General features: G+C 41.4%; 1 protein-coding gene across 3 annotated transcripts in view; it reads left to right on the top strand.

The window, feature by feature from the left end:
• SLC20A2 (solute carrier family 20 member 2) overlaps positions 1 to 17194 on the top strand; it is a 118866-nt gene that overhangs the window by 5643 nt on the left and 96029 nt on the right. Inside the window, exon 2 of one of the 3 annotated variants that reach the window (XM_086380463.1) lies at positions 250 to 595. The exons of the other annotated variants lie outside the window; for them this stretch is intronic. The gene's annotated coding sequence lies outside the window, so the exon portion shown is untranslated. The remainder of the gene's footprint in view (positions 1 to 249; positions 596 to 17194) is intronic. 3 annotated transcript variants of the gene reach the window in all.

Below are 17194 nucleotides of genomic sequence, written 5' to 3'. Positions count from 1 at the left end.
TGTTAATTTCAGGAACAGCAAGTTATTTGCAGTATTTTTTATTATGTAACCTGTGACGCCCTATAACATTTTTTTGGAAACTAGAGAATATTTAAAACTGAAGTGAAAGATTGAAAATTTTTATGAGTTACTTATTGTTCAGTCTTAGCAAGAATTTTCACTACTTTATTAGAGTTTCTTTTGTTTTGGAAATTTGGTTGATTTTTAACTGTTTTTTTTGTTTGTTTGTTTGTTTTCTTTTCTTTTCAGGGCATCCTACCTTGGAAACAGCACAGTTTGGCTTCCACGTCTTCTGTGGGCTTAGAGAATCCTTTTTTCACCATGTCATCAGTAGGGACAGAGAACCAGGTTGGTTCCTTCAAGACGTGTCCCAGTGCCTTGGAATAGCAGCTGTTCCCAGAAGTGAATGATCATGGCAGGTGGCTGTGCATAGACTGTAGGGCCAAGTGACCGATATAACATTCATGGAAGAATGGTTTAAAACACTGAAGAAAAGGCAAATTTCAAGAAGCAACCCAAAGGCGTTTAGGATTTTGAGCAGCTGAAAGAAGACAGCTCTGCAAATACGAAGTGCACGACTCGTGTGTCTTACGAGGTCTCTGTTGGCCCGTTGCTTGAGTGTGTGATGTCTGAGTTGTTTTTCCTCTACTGCTAAAGCTGGTAATCTGCTTACAGTCAGAGTTTCCTTCTGTGTGGACAGAAAAGTAGTCAATATAATAGGGGAAGTGGGATCTTGTGTTGGATGCTGGCCCCAGACGTTGACTTTCACCAAAGGATTCCTCAAAGTGTTGGATATCGAGGAATTGCTTCTGCTCAGTGATTGTTCAGAGCTCTGTGACTTCAGGGTCATTTCCTTTATCTTCCTCCAGCCTCTGTGTGTGCCTGCTTTTTTCTTGCACAGATTTTTGGAAAAATCCGATGACTGTATTTTTTCAGCTTAAAAATAAGAATTATATGAATCGTAGCTTCACGAACAGCCTTTCCTAGGATCAAAAGTAGAGTAATTGTCATTCTTTTTTAGAATGCCTCTTTTTTTTTTTTTTTTTTTTTACTGTTTTTATGTTCTTATTCGGTGTTTTGTTTTCTTCCTCTGTTTTCTAGAGGGAAATGAAGCATGATCACGATGTTCTGTTTTTAGTTATGTAGGAGCCCAGATGTAGAATTTACAGGAAATTTACATCTTTCCCCATTATTGTTCTAACCTTGTTTTAAGCTTCCATCGGACTTCTTTTTAGCAGTATTGATGTAAAGGCCACGTTCTTACTCTACCCTTTCTTTTTTAGGGCGATAGTAAGAAGCAGGGATTTCTCCAAACACTGATAAGCCCAAAAAGAGAAAAAATGAGAGAGGAAGCTTTTGTGATTAACAAATGAAGCAGTTGATCATTAAGGTCATTGATGTGTGTGTACACATGGTCAGCGTGAAAGTCAGTGTGGGTTAGAGCTAAAATGGTTAACAGACATGAGTGAATTGTACTGTTTTCAGCTCTTCTAACTTTTGCCAAGTCAGTTGACCTCATCAATACTTTTTCTCCTCTGGAGACTGTGGAAAGCATTGTTCTTAATCAAGTTTTACCGAACAGAGAAACAGAAACAAAACAGGTTTTAAAATTTAATAAAGCGAAATTCCTGAAACCATTTGTCTTTTTTTTTTTTTTTCCAATATTTCCTTTCACAGAGGCTTCCTTTACCTCACTCCTTCTTTTGCCTTTCTGCCCTACCTAGTTATCGCCCGGTCTCACTTTAGCATTTATTTCTCATCTGTCCAGAATTTCTCGTTTGGTGTCTTTCCTTCCTGCCTTTTTCTATGACTCAGCCTCCCGTCGAGAATGCTTTCTGTTCTCTTTACCCTCGGTCTCCTTGGCCGTACCCCTTCCTGGCCAGCCTCTCCGGTCTTTTCTGGTTATCTCTTGCTGGTCCCTGTTGCCCTCCTAGCCCCGCTCGTTTCTGCCACCCTCCCTTGAGTGATGACTTCTCCTGTACCCCATTGTCTCCTGTCTGTAGAGCTCCCTGGTCTGTCATGGTTTCATCGAGCTCTGATTCCTGCTCGGCACACTGCGTTTGTGGTGTTTTCTTCCTATACCTTTTGTGTATTTGCTCCATGAGCCTTTTTCTATTTTCCTTGTCCCTGGGTGGCAGGCATCACTAGATGAATTTGTTGTCTGTATTTGCATGGAACCCACGTCCTTGCTGTGTATTTCCTGGGTAGCCAGGATGAATCAGTTATTATTAACTTTTCTTGGAACATTGAGCTTCCTGTGTTTTCTGCTTCTAAGAATTAGATTGGTATTCTAGAAGACTAAGCTTACTCCAAAGAGAGGGTAATCATCCGATGCTGGCATTTTTAACTTTTTAGTCAAGAGTTCTTGCCATTTCAATTCACTGCCTTGCCTGGAAAGAGTAAAGACGGACATGCAAAGCAGGTTTGGGGGTAGGGGTGGGTGGAAAATGAGAAGAGAAAGGTAAATACCACAAAAGGACACATAGTTTCTAGAACTAGAAGGAAAACTAAAACCACAAACCACAGACACTTAAGATTTATTAGGTAAAAGGTCCCCTTAAAGAATAAAAACTATCTAATTCTGAACTGTTAATACAAGGTCATCTGTTTTTTTAATACTTTCAAGTTCTAAGATGTGAATAACAAAACAAACTTAATCTTGTAAATATTTTATTTTGAGAGACTTGATGTCTCCTTAAGTATTAACCCGTGTCATTTTGTAACAGTCTCAAACTGTCATTAATAACCAACCCTGTTAGCTTCTTGCCTTGGAAAGCATATAAATTGTATACTTTTGCCCCTTTGGACTCTGGAGTCCTGATGAAAAGGTAGCTTTTTAGCAAAATATTGTGCTGTTGATGATTTACCTTGTCATCTTTTTCCTTCATTCTCGCATGTGTTATGAGGGTGGTGCTGTGTGGATAAACTACTGGAAGTAGACTAATGTGAGTACAGATGCCGCTTTATTAAACGTGAAACAGGAGAACCCTGTAAAGCACACAGTGTCAGCTGCACAGTCGTCTCTGACTTTGCGATCACCTGAACTGTAGCCCGCCAGGCTCCTCTGTCCATGGAATTCTCCAGGCAAGAATGCTGAAGTGAGTGGCCTTTCCCTTCTCTAGGGGACCTCCCCGACCCAGGGATTGAATCTGGGTCTCCTACATTGCAGGCAAATTATTTACTGTCCAAGCCACCAGTGAAGCCCATAAAATGTAGTGTCTAAATACTCCTCTTAAGAGCCACCCAACAAATGGAAGCTGATCATACTGAATCTTCTTTCTGCCAGGGCCTGCCTTCATTCTGATGGTGGTTGTCAGGTATCTTGGAGCCGATTCTGTCATATTCACCACTTGTGAGCAGTTAGTAAAAGCAACCTCAGAACCACCGTTAGGTAATAACAGGAAATGTGTGCAGACATGCCGAGTGCAGCACTGTGGTCTGAGGTTCCAGAGATGGGCAAGGTGTGGGCTCTTCTCTCCAGAAGCTCATCACTGAGTAGGGAATTGTTGACGAGCGAACGCTACAACACAGTGGGGCAAATGCAAAAACATGTTTACATAAGCAGCTGCTATCACAGGAAGAGATTAATTGAGAGAGTCAAAGTATAAGTCAGAAACTTCAGAATGTCAGATACAGTGTGTAGATAATGGGTGTGTGTGTTGTGATTATGAAGTCATGGGTGGTCCCTCCCTTATTACCTGTGTGAATCGGACAGCTTCCTTAAAGCTCTCAGACGCAGTGTCTCCACTTACAAATAGTGAAAATCGTCTAGTAATCTTGCATGGGTTAAAGGAGGTAATATGTATAAGGGGCCATATGGTTCCTTACGGGCTTCCCAGGTGGCTCTAGAGGATGGTCCCTTACTCATATTATTGTTTAAAATTTGGCGAACACCCGGTAAAGAATATGGGAGAGGAATGTACTCTTACAGCGTAGATAATGTTGCCCAAAACAGTTGGAATTCCCATTTCACGTATGCTTTTATAGTTTTTAGGAAAATTTACCTTACTCAAAACCTTATAGTCAATCTCTCTCTTTTTTTTAAACCAGTTTATTTCCCTTAGTCCACCTGCCAGATGTAGTTCTCAATGACAGTTATTTCTTCCCATAAGTCACATCCATTCTCAAATTTAAAATTTGCTCACTTAAGCGTATGTAATAAAACTATGCCATTAGCTTTTAAAGTGTTTAGCTAGAGTGACATCACTGGGATGGGTTCTCATAACAACTGCTTTCAGAAAAGTTGGAGGAAGACTTACTGGATACAGACGCTTTGGAATGTGTTATAAAGTCAGTCTTTGTGTAGTTATAATCTCAATGCCTGAATTTTATGTGAACCTGAATTTAGTTCCTGGATTATATCTACATTTTTGTTCTTTCAAAAGGTGTTTGCAGTAACTTCTGTCAACAGAACCAAACTGCACAGTCTGCATTTTCTAGTGTAGTAGAAAAAAATTGACAGGCTTCCCTGGTGGCTCAGTGGTAAAGAATCCACCTGCCAATGAAGGAGACATGGGTTCGATCTCTGGATTGGGATGATCCCCTGAAGAAGGAAATGGCAACGTACTGCAGTTTTCTTGCCTGGGAGATTCTGTGGACAGAGGACCCTGGCAGGCTACAGAGCACAGTGTAGTGAAAGAGTCGGACACGACTTAGCGTCTGAACAATGACAAGGAAAAATTGGCACAGTGATTTGATATTATTTTGCTTATGGTTGGATTCATTTCTTCCTAAATTATCAGGTCTTAAAATACAGGTCTGTCTTAGACCATATGATAAATCAGGCTGGGTTAAGTTTTAACTGGAGACAAATGATTCTTCTGATCTGGGTTGTTTAGCTTTGTTACAAAAGTCCACTAATATGATTAGATTTGTCTATTCTCTTGTGATTTTGTGTATTATAAGGCTTATATTTGGGATAATTTTTAATTATCAGTATTGAGATGGAAGTACCAGCCCTGAATTTTGATCAAAATATATGTCTTGGCTAAAGCATCTTCAGTAAAGTTCATTGTTTGCAGTCAGGGGATTTAAATCAGTTTGGTTTGTGTTTTATGGCTGGTGTTAATTTGTTTTGACATTCCGTTCACAGATAGGGAAACTGTATTTCCATAGCAAGGGAGACTTGGTACATTACTATTCCAAAGTTTAGTTTTAAGCTGGCTATGATTAGACAAGTGGCTTTCACTTGGTATTCTCAGCAGCAGTCCTGTGGGCACGTTAATGTGTCTAATTGCCCTAATGAATGTCTAGTTAGCAGAGGCTTTGGGACCTCGCAGCAGATGGTGTGGCGTGGGCTGAGGTGCCGATCTTATCTCTGAGTGCTCTCTGTTACAGTCTTTGAGAAGTGAAATTTTTTCTGATAGTGTTTTTTTTTTCCTTGAAATTTTTTAATATTATTATTGGTAACAATAACAATTGCCCTTATGGAGCCTCAGTAGGGTCAGGCTCTTGACATACATTGAACTCTTTGCTACCACTCAGATAATTTCTAATAAAATTTGAGGTGATAAAGTGTATTTATGTAGTATATAAATACATGTTTATATTGATAAATAAGCAAGTAAATGCTAGGTCAGTTCTGCAGATCCGTTGGCTTGTTGTGTTACACTTTCCCCACTGTTAAAACGAGGGCAGAGGAGGTGATTGACCCGCCCAAGGTCACACGGACAGTAAATGGTGAAACTAGGATTACATTCCAGGTCTGATTAAATTCCACACTTTCCGTCACTTTTAAAATGTTTGCCTTTCTAAAATGTACTGCCTTTTAAAATGTTTCTTCTTGAAAAAGTTAAAGTTCAGCTGTTTTATAAGTGCATGTTATTTTGAACTAAGATGGACTCTATATAAATTCTATGTGAGACGCCTGATTTTTCCCCCAAATAAAGCAATAGTGTTCCTGAGGATGGAGGTTGATGAGGCTCAATGTTAAATGTATACAGTGCTCAGTGTCGAAACCAAGCCAACTATTATAGAAAAGTACAAAGGAGGTGGTGAGAATCGCTAGGTCGGTGATTCGATGTATGGTCGGTCTTCCAGACTTTTTGGCATATAGATATGTATATGTGTATTTTTTTTTTTTTTTTTCCAGCCAGGTCTAGCTGGAGCTGAGAATAGGAGGATTACTCTATTCTTCCAATTTTATTTTATTTTTAAACTTTACATAATTGTATTAGTTTTGCCAAATATCAAAATGAATCCGCCACAGGTATACATGTGTTCCCCATCCCGAACCCTCCTCCCTCCTCCCTCCCCATACCATCCCTCTGGGCCGTCCCAGTGCACCAGCCCCAAGCATCCAGCATCATGCATCGAACCTGGACTGGCAACTCGTTTCCTACATGATATTTTACATGTTTCATTGCCATTCTCCCAAATCTTCCCACCCTCTCCCTCTCCCACAGAGTCCATAAGACTGTTCTATACATCAGTGTCTCTTTTGCTGTCTCGTACACCGGGTTATTGTTACCATCTTTCTAAATTCCATATATGTGCGTTAGTATACTGTATTTATGTTTTTCCTTCTGGCTTACTTCACTCTGTATAATAGGCTCCAGTTTCATCCACCTCATTAGAACTGATTCAAATGTATTCTTTTTAATGGCTGAGTAATACTCCATTGTGTATATGTACCACAGCTTTCTTATCCATTCATCTGCTGATGGACATCTAGGTTGCTTCCATGTCTTGGCTATTATAAACAGTGCTGCGATGAACATTGGGGTACACGTGTCTCTTTCCCTTCTGGTTTCCTCAGTGTGTATGCCCAGCAGTGGGGTTGCTGGATCATAAGGCAGTTCTATTTCCAGTTTTTTAAGGAATCTCCACACTGTTCTCCATAGTGGCTGTACTAGTTTGCATTCCCACCAACAGTGTAAGAGAGTTCCCTTTTCTCCACACCCTCTCCAGCATTTATTATTTGTAGACATTTGGATCGCAGCCATTCTGACTGGTGTGAAATGGTACCTCATAGTGGTTTTGATTTGCATTTCTCTGATAATGAGTGATGTTGAGCATCTTTTCATGTGTTTGTTAGCCATCTGTATGTCTTTTTTGGAGAAATGTCTATTTAGTTCTTTGGCCCATTTTTTGATTGGGTCGTTTATTTTTCTGGAGTTGAGCTGTAGGAGTTGCTTGTATATTTTTGAGATTAGTTGTTTGTCGGTTGCTTCATTTGCTATTATTTTCTCCCATTCTGAAGGCTGTCTTTTCACCTTGCTAATAGTTTCCTTTGATGTGCAGAAGCTTTTAAGGTTAATTAGGTCCCATTTGTTTATTTTTGCTTTTATTTCCAATATTCTGGGAGGTGGGTCATAGAGGATCCTGCTGTGATGTATGTCGGAGAGTGTTTTGCCTATGTTCTCCTCTAGGAGTTTTATAGTTTCTGGTCTTACGTTTAGATCTTTAATCCATTTTGAGTTTATTTTTGTGTATGGTGTTAGAAAGTGGTCCAGTTTCATTCTTTTACAAGTGGTTGACCAGATTTCCCAGCACCACTTGTTAAAGAGATTGTCTTTAATCCATTGTATATTCTTGCCTCCTTTGTCGAAGATAAGGTGTCCATATGTGCGTGGATTTATCTCTGGGCTTTCTATTTTATTCCATTGATCAATAATTCTGTCTTTGTGCCAGTACCATACTGTCTTGATAACTGTGGCTTTGTAGTAGAGCCTGAAGTCAGGTAGGTTGATTCCTCCAGTTCCAGTCTTCTTTCTCAAGATCGCTTTGGCTATTCGAGGTTTTTTGTATTTCCATACAAATTGTGAAATTATTTGTTCTAGCTCTGTGAAGAATACTGTTGGTAGCTTGATAGGGATTGCATTGAATCTATAAATTGCTTTGGGTAGTATACTCATTTTCACTATATTGATTCTTCCAATCCATGAACATGGTATATTTCTCCATCTATTAGTGTCCTCTTTGATTTCTTTCACCAGTGTTTTATAGTTTTCTATATATAGGTCTTTAGTTTCTTTAGGTAGATATATTTTGTGTATTTTTTAAGCAAAAATAGTTTTATAACGTGCTATTTAGTAACTCGTCTTTCATTTATTATATATTGGCCACCATTCCGCAGCATCATGAGTTGATATATCTTCATTGTCCTTTTTCATTTTCTTAAAACGAATCTTTTTATTTTAGAACAGTTTGGGGTTTGTAGACTGTTGCAAAGCTAGTACAGAGAGTTCTCCATTTCCCCCGTCATCAACATCTTACCTTGCTGTGGGGTGTTTGTCAGAACTAATGAGCCAATATCGGTATGTCGTTATTAGCCAAGTCCAGCTTCCTCAGACTTCCTTATTTTTATCTCTTGTCTTTTTCTGTTCCAGGACCCTGACCAGGACTTCATGCTTCAGTCCTCACGTCTCCTCAGGCTCTTCTTGCCTGGGACAGTCTCCTAGACGTCTCTTGGTTTTTATAACTTGGACAGTCTGGGGGGGCACACTGGTCAGATTTTGTCGCGCGCCCCTCAGCTGGGATCTGTCTGGCATTTTCCTCCTGGTTCAGCTGGAGTTGTGTGTTTGGAGGAGAGAGACCCACGGGGGCAGAGCGTGGTTTTCATGGCATCGTTTCAAGGCTACCTCCTGTCTGCGTGACTTTAACCTTGAGGGGCTGAGGGGGTGCTTGTCAGCTTCTCCCGTGAACTTCCTCTTTGCCCCTGGTTTCCATCAGTGCTCTTGGGAAGAAGGCAGCCCCCACGTCAGGAGTGCAGGGTCCTGCTCCACCTCCTTGGAGCGGGGCAGGGGATCTCCCCACGGTGTTTGGAATCTTCCGCACAGGGCGTTTGTCTGCTCTCCCAGTTATTCATTTATCCAGTCATTGATTTATATCTATGCAGACTGATGGATATTTATATTGGTGTTATAATCGGATACAATCGTATTGCTCTAATGGCTCCACCTGTGGCCAATCAGAAGACCTTTCAGTTGGTTCCTGTCTTCCTTGGCTATACCCTTTTTTTTTTTTTTTGATATGGACCATTTTTAAAGTCTTTAATGAATTTGTTACAACATTGTTTCTGTTTTATGTTTTGTTTTCTGGTCATAAGGCATGTAGGCTCTTAGCTCCCTGACCAGAGATCGAACCTCATCCCCCTGCATTGAAAGGTTTAGTCTTAACCAGGGGACCACCAGGGAAGCCCTGATACCCTGTTGTTGTGAGTTAATATCTTCATTTTTTCACATAGCTGCTCGGTATTCCATTGTACAAGAATACAATAATATATCTAATCCCTCTTTGGCATTCCATTGTATGAGTATACCATAATATATTTAATCCCTCTTTGATAATTTAGGTATCAGGTTTCTCACCATTGTAAACAATGCTGTGATGAGCAGTCTTCAAAAACTGTACTTATGAAAACGTTGTTCGGTCATCCTGGACCGGTTGCTGTGTTAAAGGGCCCGCCAGTGTTAGGTTTCCAGTGTCCCTGACTTTCTCTTAAGGCTCTCTTAAGCAGATTTCTGAGGAGTGAGCATTTTCACCTGACCTGGGAAAACAGTGGTGTGTTTATCACTGTTGTCGCCTCCCTTTTTGCTTTTTTTTTTTTCATGTGATCAGGGCTGGTGGTGCAGGTGGCACCAGAGGTCCCGAAAGCTGCTTTGAGAATTAATCTCCGTGTCTGTGTCGCCCCAGCCTTATCTGTCAGTTTGTGGCCAGTCTTGTTTAAAACTTCATCCACTCCCCCCACCCCTACCACTGTATTATTTGCATGGATGGAGTGATGAAGGGCAGAAAGTTTCCTCTTGCTTTTTCTAAGCCAGACTGAAGCCAAGCCTAACTGTGTTACTGTCTTTAAAACTATTTCATTGCAGACAAATACTCATCTTGCTCATCCTTGTGGTCATTGTATACAGATTCCTGTCTTCTGCTAACCTCATTCAAATTATCTTGCCTGTCTTTTGACAAGATTGCAGACTTTCCCTTTTCTTCCGTGAATTGGCTGTGTTATAATCACCTTTGTTTTCCTATCTGTGGTATTTCTGAATTTTGGCTCACTTTTATCTCCTGTTTCATTCATCGAGCACCTTTTAAAGAAGCATCACCCTTCTTCTCATTTCTAAGTAGAAGTTAAAAGGAAAATTAAAAAAACCCACAGTTTCATATTCTTCTCTGGTCGAGTGCATCCAGTTATCCAGGGCTAATGTCTATCGTGGGTTTTAAATTCTTAGAAGACGCAGTTTCAACCCAGTGTGCTGTGAATGTGGGGAGCTTTACATCTGTAACATTTCACCTACTCTGCCTGTTTTACACTATCTTTTAAACCCTTCTTGATGCAGTAATGACTCTTCGTTTCCTTAAAATCCTCTTTGCTTTGAGATGGTCTTTTCTTAACTGTGATATCATTGCTGCGTGCCAGCTGCGTGACCTTAATTGTATTTCTTACCTTCTCTTTCTGTTTCCTCATCTGAAAGTGAGGCTTTTCAGCAGCAGACACCTCACTGGACCGAGTGTTGACTGGACAAGATCTGCTGTAGTGCCTGGCGTGTGATATTGCAGATATACTCTGTAAGTATTCCCGCCATCTTTTCTTCTCCAGCTATCTCACATACCTCCCATTACTTGTCTATGAACGTAAAACTGTTAGTTGCTCAATTGTGACCAACTCTTTGTGACCCCAGGTCTTACAGTGGGACTGTAGCCCGCCAGGCTCCTCTGTCCATGGATTCTCCAGGCAAGAATACTGGATCGGGTTGCCATTCCCTGCTCCAGGGGATCTTCCCAACCCAAGGATTGAACATGGGTCTCCTGCACTGCAGGCAGATTCTTTACCATCTGAGCCACCTACCATTAATTAGATTAAGAAAAATGTTTATCATAAGTAAGCTTTATGTTTCCTTCAAATTCATTTTAAACTTTTTGTCTTGAAATGGTTACGGATTCACAGGAAGTTGTAAAAATACAGAGAGGTCCTGCGTATCCTTCACCCAGTTTCCCACAAAGGCAGCTAGTACAAGAGCAAAGACAGAAGTCAGACCTTGGTACAACCCGCAGCGCTGACTTGGATGTCTCCAGTTTTACAGGCATGAGTTTGCGTGTGTGTAGTTCTGTACCTGGTACAACCTACAGAGCTGACTCTGTTGTCTCCAATTTTATACACATGCATTTGTGTGTGTAGGTAGTTCTGTGTAGTTCCATCACGTGTGAAACTGAAATTCGCTCAGTCATGTCTGACTCTTTGTAACCTCATGGACTATACAGTCCATGGACTTCTCCAGGCCAGAATACTGGAGTGGGTAGCCTTTCCTTTCTCCAGGAGATCTTCCCAACCCAGGGATTGAACTCAGGTCTCCCACATTGCGGGTGGATTCTTTACCAGCTGAGCCACCAGGGAAGCCCAAGAATACTGGAGTGGGTAGCCTGTCCCTTCTCCATCAGATCCATCACGTGTAGATTCGCATAACCCACCACCACAATCAGGACATAGAACTGACGCGTCAACCCAAGGCTTTCTGCTTGCTACTCCTTCATAACTCTCCCTCTGCCCACCAGCCCTGGGTAACCACGAATCTCTTGTCCGGCTTTATAATTCTATCATTTTGAGAATATTATATAAATGGAATTATGCAACATGTGACCTTTTGAGATTAGCTTTTTAAAGTCCTCATAATGCCCCTGAGATGCCTTCTCGCAGTTTCTTCCGTTTTACTGCCTAGTACTGGTGCCTGGTATGGATGCACCACAGTCTAACCATTTGTCCTTTGGAAGCACATTCGGGTGGTTCGCTGTTCGGTGCTATTACAATAAAGCTGTCATGAGAAGCCATGTGCGGGTGTTTTGTGTGGACCTGACTTTTCATTTCACACATGCTTAGGAATACAGTTCCTTGATCAGAACTCTTTGGATGGGCTATTGAAAGCGTCTTTGAAAATACATGCTAATACCATCCCTGGATGGAATACTGGAGTGGGTTGCCATTTCCTTCTCCATGGGATCTTCCCGAGCCAGGGATTGAACCCGGGTCTCCCGCATTGCAGGCAGACACTTTAACCTCTGAGCCACCAGGGAAGCCCAATACCATCCACACATATATAAAGGCAATTAAAGTAATATATGTTGTCATTGTCCTTTGTTTTAAACTATCTGTATAAATTGTGGCATGCGTCCAAAGTATAGAATCCTGTCTTCTTTTTACTGTACTGTAATGTGTACTAAATAAATATTTCATTTGGCTAATGAATCCCCTTTCATATTTTATTTACATGTTTTCTCAGGTATATTATTGTTCTCAGATACTAAATTTGACTGGGAGAGATGTTTCATATAATGGTTTCTCTGGTTTTCAATTTTCTGTGATGTGGTAGAGATGAATTTTTAAAAACACCTCTAGATTAGCGCAAAAAATCAGCAAGTCCATCATCGATTAATGTCTGGCAAAATTTCAGATAATCGGTAGGTCTGTGCTGATGGTTTTTGCTTTCCAACATCATGTTTGAGGTCCTAAGATGTTTCATAAAAGCATTGCCTCCAAGGTTTATAATAAATGATGAGTCATTATTCAGATGAAGCTACAAATACTCTTTCGATATGTGAAGGGCTTCTACTGATGATAGCCATGGATTTAAATAACTTTATTAACACATTTGGTATATTGTCACCCTGCTTATTTAACTTATGTGCAGAGTACATCATGAGAAACGCTGGGCTGGAAGAAGCACAAGCTGGAGTCAAGATTGCCGGGAGAAATATCAATAACCTCAGATATGCAGACGACACCACCCTTATGGCAGAAAGTGAAGAGGAACTAAAAAGCCTCTTGATGAAAGTGAAAGAGGAGAGTGAAAAAGTTGGCTTAAAGCTCAACATTCAGAAAACTAAGATCATGGCATCTGGTCCCATCACTTCATGGGAAATAGATGGGGAAACAGTGGAAAGTGTCAGACTTTATTTTGGGGGGCTCCAAAATCACTGCAGATGGTGATTGCAGCCATGAAATTAAAAGACGCTTACTCCTTGGAAGGAAAGTTATGACCAACCTAGATAGCATATTTAAAAGCAGAGACATTACTTTGCTAACAAAGGTCCGTCTAGTCAAGGCTATGGTTTTTCCAGTAATCATGTATGGATGTGAGAGTTTGACCCAGGAGATCAGTCCTTGGTGTTCATTGGAGGGACTGATGTTGAAGCTGAAACTCCAATACTTTGGCCACCTCACGCGAAGAGAAGTTGGTGATGGACAGGGTGGCCTGGTTGCTGCGATTCATGGGTCGCAAAGAGTTGGACACGACTGAGCGACTGAACTGAACTGAATAATTTGGGCATCAGAAGTCCACATAAGGATGATATGAATTATAGACATTGGACAGGGTCAACTGATTTGATCATTTTTGGCTTTTCCAAATACGACTATCTTCTAGCCTTAAAGTAACTAATAAAAAGTTCTTTGTAAAAAAAAGTGGAAGAAAGGAAAGAGAATGAAATGTAGAAAGCAGTGATTCTTAACTCTGTTTGAATTATCTCATTAGCTTTAAGAATGAAACAAGTACCTACAACCAGGCCAATTAAATTAGAATCATTGAATGTGCTGCCCAGGCACTGGTTTTTTTAAAAAAACGCTTCCAGGTAATTCTGATGTTTAGCCAAGGTTGAGAACCCCTGAGCCAACAGACAACAGTGTCTCTGCTCTTGTGTCTTCGCTTTAGAAGGGGCTAGTGTTTGTGCTTCATGCATGCATCTCCCACATATTAGACTCGTGGATTCTGCATTCCTTTTATGTCTCTGCCAAGATGGAAGTTTTCCTAAGGGTGAAAAAAATCACACCTGTGGACTGTGGACACATTTAATCTACACAACACAGCTTTCATAAGTATAACAGAAGAATGCCTGTGATGGTGAATCAAGTACCCAAAACAGTGAGAAACTCAGCATCACTGAAAAGTTAAAAGGAAGTTAGATTTGGTCCAAGGCATCCCGTGGGTGGAGACCTTTTGGGGACGTGAGAATAGGTTTAGAAAACCTGCCTGAAGTGTTGGGGTGAGAGAGCTGAGTCTGTTTATAGATCCTGTTGTTAACTTTATTCGTTTCTTTTCTTTTAGAAATGTATTGCTTTGCAGAATCAGTATTTGCTTGTAACAAGCGAAAGTATGCAGGGATGAACAACAACAAAATCCATTCCTCCCCACCATGTTCACAGATGCGAATTCTCTTACACTTTTTGCTATATTAAAAAAAAGTATGTTTAACGACATAAGATTTGTTAGGGTTTTTTTGTTTTTGTTTTTGTTTTTTTTTGCTTTTCAAATAGGATTATCAGTTCAGTTCAGTTGCTCAGTCGTGTCCGACTCTTTGCGACCCCATGAATCACAGCACGCCAGGCCTCCCTGTCCATCACCAACTCCCAGAGTTCACTCAAACTCATGTCCATCGAGTCAGTGATGCCATCCAGCCATCTCATCCTCTGTCATCCCCTTCTCCTCTTGCCCTCAATCCCTCCCAGCATCAGAGTCTTTTCCAATGAGTCAACTCTTCGCATGAGGTGGCCAAAGTATTGGAGTTTCAGCTTTAGCATCAGTCCTTCCAATGAACACCCAGGACTGATCTCCTTTAGGATGGACTGGTTGGATCTCCTTGCAGTCCAAGGGCCTCTCAAGAGTCTTCTCCAACACCACAGTTCAAAAGCATCCATTTATCGTCTCTCTGCTTTCTTCACAGTCCAACTCTCACATCCATACATGACCACTGGAAAAACCATAGCCTTGACTAAATGGACCTTTGTTTGCAAAGTAGTCTCTGCTTTTGAATATGCTATCTAGGTTGGTCATAACTTCCCTTCCAAGGAGTCAGTGTCTTTTAATTTCATGGCTGCAATCACCATCTGCAGTGATTTTGGAGCCCCCCAAAATAAAGTCTGACACTTTCCACTGTTTCCCCATCGATTTCCCATGAAGTGATGGGACCAGATATCATGATCTTAGTTTTCTGAATGTTGAGCTTTAAGCCAACTTTTTCACTCTCCTCTTTCACTTTCATCAAGAGGCTTTTTAGTTCCTCTTCACTTTCTGCCATAAGGTGGTGTCATCTGCATATCTGAGGTTATTGATATTTCTCCCGGCAATATTGATTCCAGCTTGTGCTTCTTCCAGCCCAGTGTTTCTCGTGATGTACTCTGCACATAAGTTAAATAAGCAGGGTGACAATATACAGCCTTGACATACTCCTTTTCCTATTTGGAACCATACTCGATACATTATTCTAAAGCTTTCTTTTCCTCCATAATAGATTGTGGCTATTTCTCCAGATCAATAGATCTAACTCTTGTTTTCAAAAAATTAATAACATTTTAAACATATATAATTTATTCAGCCGTTTCCCTGTGGATGGATATTCAAGATGGCCCCTCCTTTTTTCCACTATAAACAGTGTTGCAACACGTATCTTTGTATGTATAACTTTTGTGTCTAAAGTATTCTTAGAACCTGTGGTTTGGTTTTCCTCAGACTTCTTAGTTTCTGTATATCTTCTCTGATAGAACTAGTGAATTAAGGTCAGTTGATTCAAAAGCAGAGACATTACTTTGCCAACAAAGGTCCGTCTAGTCAAGACTATGGTTTTTCCTGTGGTCATGTATGGATGTGAGAGTTGGACTGTGAAGAAGGCTGAGCGCCCAAGAGTTGATGCTTTTGAACTGTGGTGTTGGAGAAGACTCTTGGACTGCAAGGAGATCCAACCAGTCCATTCTGAAGGAGATCAGCCCTGGGATTTCTTTGGAAGGAATGATGCTAAAGCTGAAACTCCAGTACTTTGGCCACCTCGTGCGAAGAGTTGACTCATTGGAAAAGACTCTGATGCTGGGAGGGATTGGGGGCAGGAGGAGAAGGGGATGACAGAGGATGAGATGGGTGGATGGCATCAGTGACTCAATGGACGTGAGTCTGAGTGAACTCTGGGAGTTGGTGATGGACAGGGAGGCCTGGCGTGCTGCAATTCGTGGGGTCGCAGAGAGTCGGACACGACTGAGTGACTGAACTGAACTGAACTGAATTCCAGTTAATTGGCTTCTTCAGGGCATTGTTGGGCATTAGATAATCAGTTATTTTAGAAATGGCACTGAATGGATGCTAATGATCATAGGTATTTTTCATAGCTTCTAGAATTCCTAAGGTTTTACCTCAACAGGCCAATGGATGGGCTTCATGGAGGTCCTGGAACCATCTGATGTTGATTGCAAAACTGTGTTCATGTGACATCACTTTGCCGACAGTGGTCTGTCTGGTCAAAGCTATGGCTTTTCCAGCAGTTGAGTACGGATGTGAGAGTTGGACCATAAAGAAGCTGAGCGCCAAAGAACTGCTGCTTTGAACTGTGGTGCTGGAGAAGACTCCCGAGAGTCCCTTGGACTGTAAGGATATCCAACCAGTCCGTTCTAAAGGTGATCAGTCCTGGGTGTCTTTGGAAGGACTGATGCTGAAGCTGAAACTCCAGTACTTTGGTCTCCTGATGCGAAGAGCCGACACACTGGGAAAGACCCTGATGCTGGGAAAGATTGAAGGCAGGAGAAGGGGACAACAGAGGACAAGATGGTTGAGTGGCATCACCTACTAGATGGACATGAGTTTGAGCAAGCTCCAGGAGATAGGAAAGGACAGGGAAGCCTGGCGTGCTGCAGTCCATGGGGTTGCAAAGAGTCTGACCCAACTGAGTGGCTGAACAACAAATCCTTGTGATGGCTTTCATCAAATTTTCAGCAAAGCTGTTCCCTCAAGAAAGGCTGAAAATGGATAAAATCAGATGGTAGTTCTGAGCCTCAAGATTCTATAAAGGGATCTTGGGGACCACAGGGAACTTTTGAGTTTCCATTGATAGCAGATTTAAATCACAGTGTCCTCTTTCTGTAAAGACTGGATTGAGAGAAGTTTATCTAACTTTCCAGATGACATCAACCTAGGAGAGATGACTAATGCCATACAGAGCAGACTCGATTCAGAGTCATCTGGATAGCTTGTGGCAGCGTTCTAAATAAAATCAGCAAGAGGAAGCATCTGCAGGAGTCGAGCATTGGCTCACACGCACCTGAGATCAGCTAGATTTATCTGACCACAGGCTTCTGCAAGCCTCTCTGTCATGCAGCTGCTAAAAACAGATCCTAGACCACACCTGGTGGTTGTGTTGACGCCTGTGACCCACGCTTCGGTGAGACACTAGCAGAGCGGGGAGACATTGATGGGCTGAGAAGTGGAGTCATTGAGGATCCCCC

The sequence above is a fragment of the Bos grunniens genome, chromosome 27, assembly GCF_055505025.1.
Source record: "Bos grunniens cultivar Pamir isolate PY7600 chromosome 27, Bosgru_T2T1.0, whole genome shotgun sequence".
NCBI lineage: Eukaryota > Metazoa > Chordata > Mammalia > Artiodactyla > Bovidae > Bos > Bos grunniens.
This window is presented reverse-complemented; position numbering and strand designations above follow the sequence as displayed.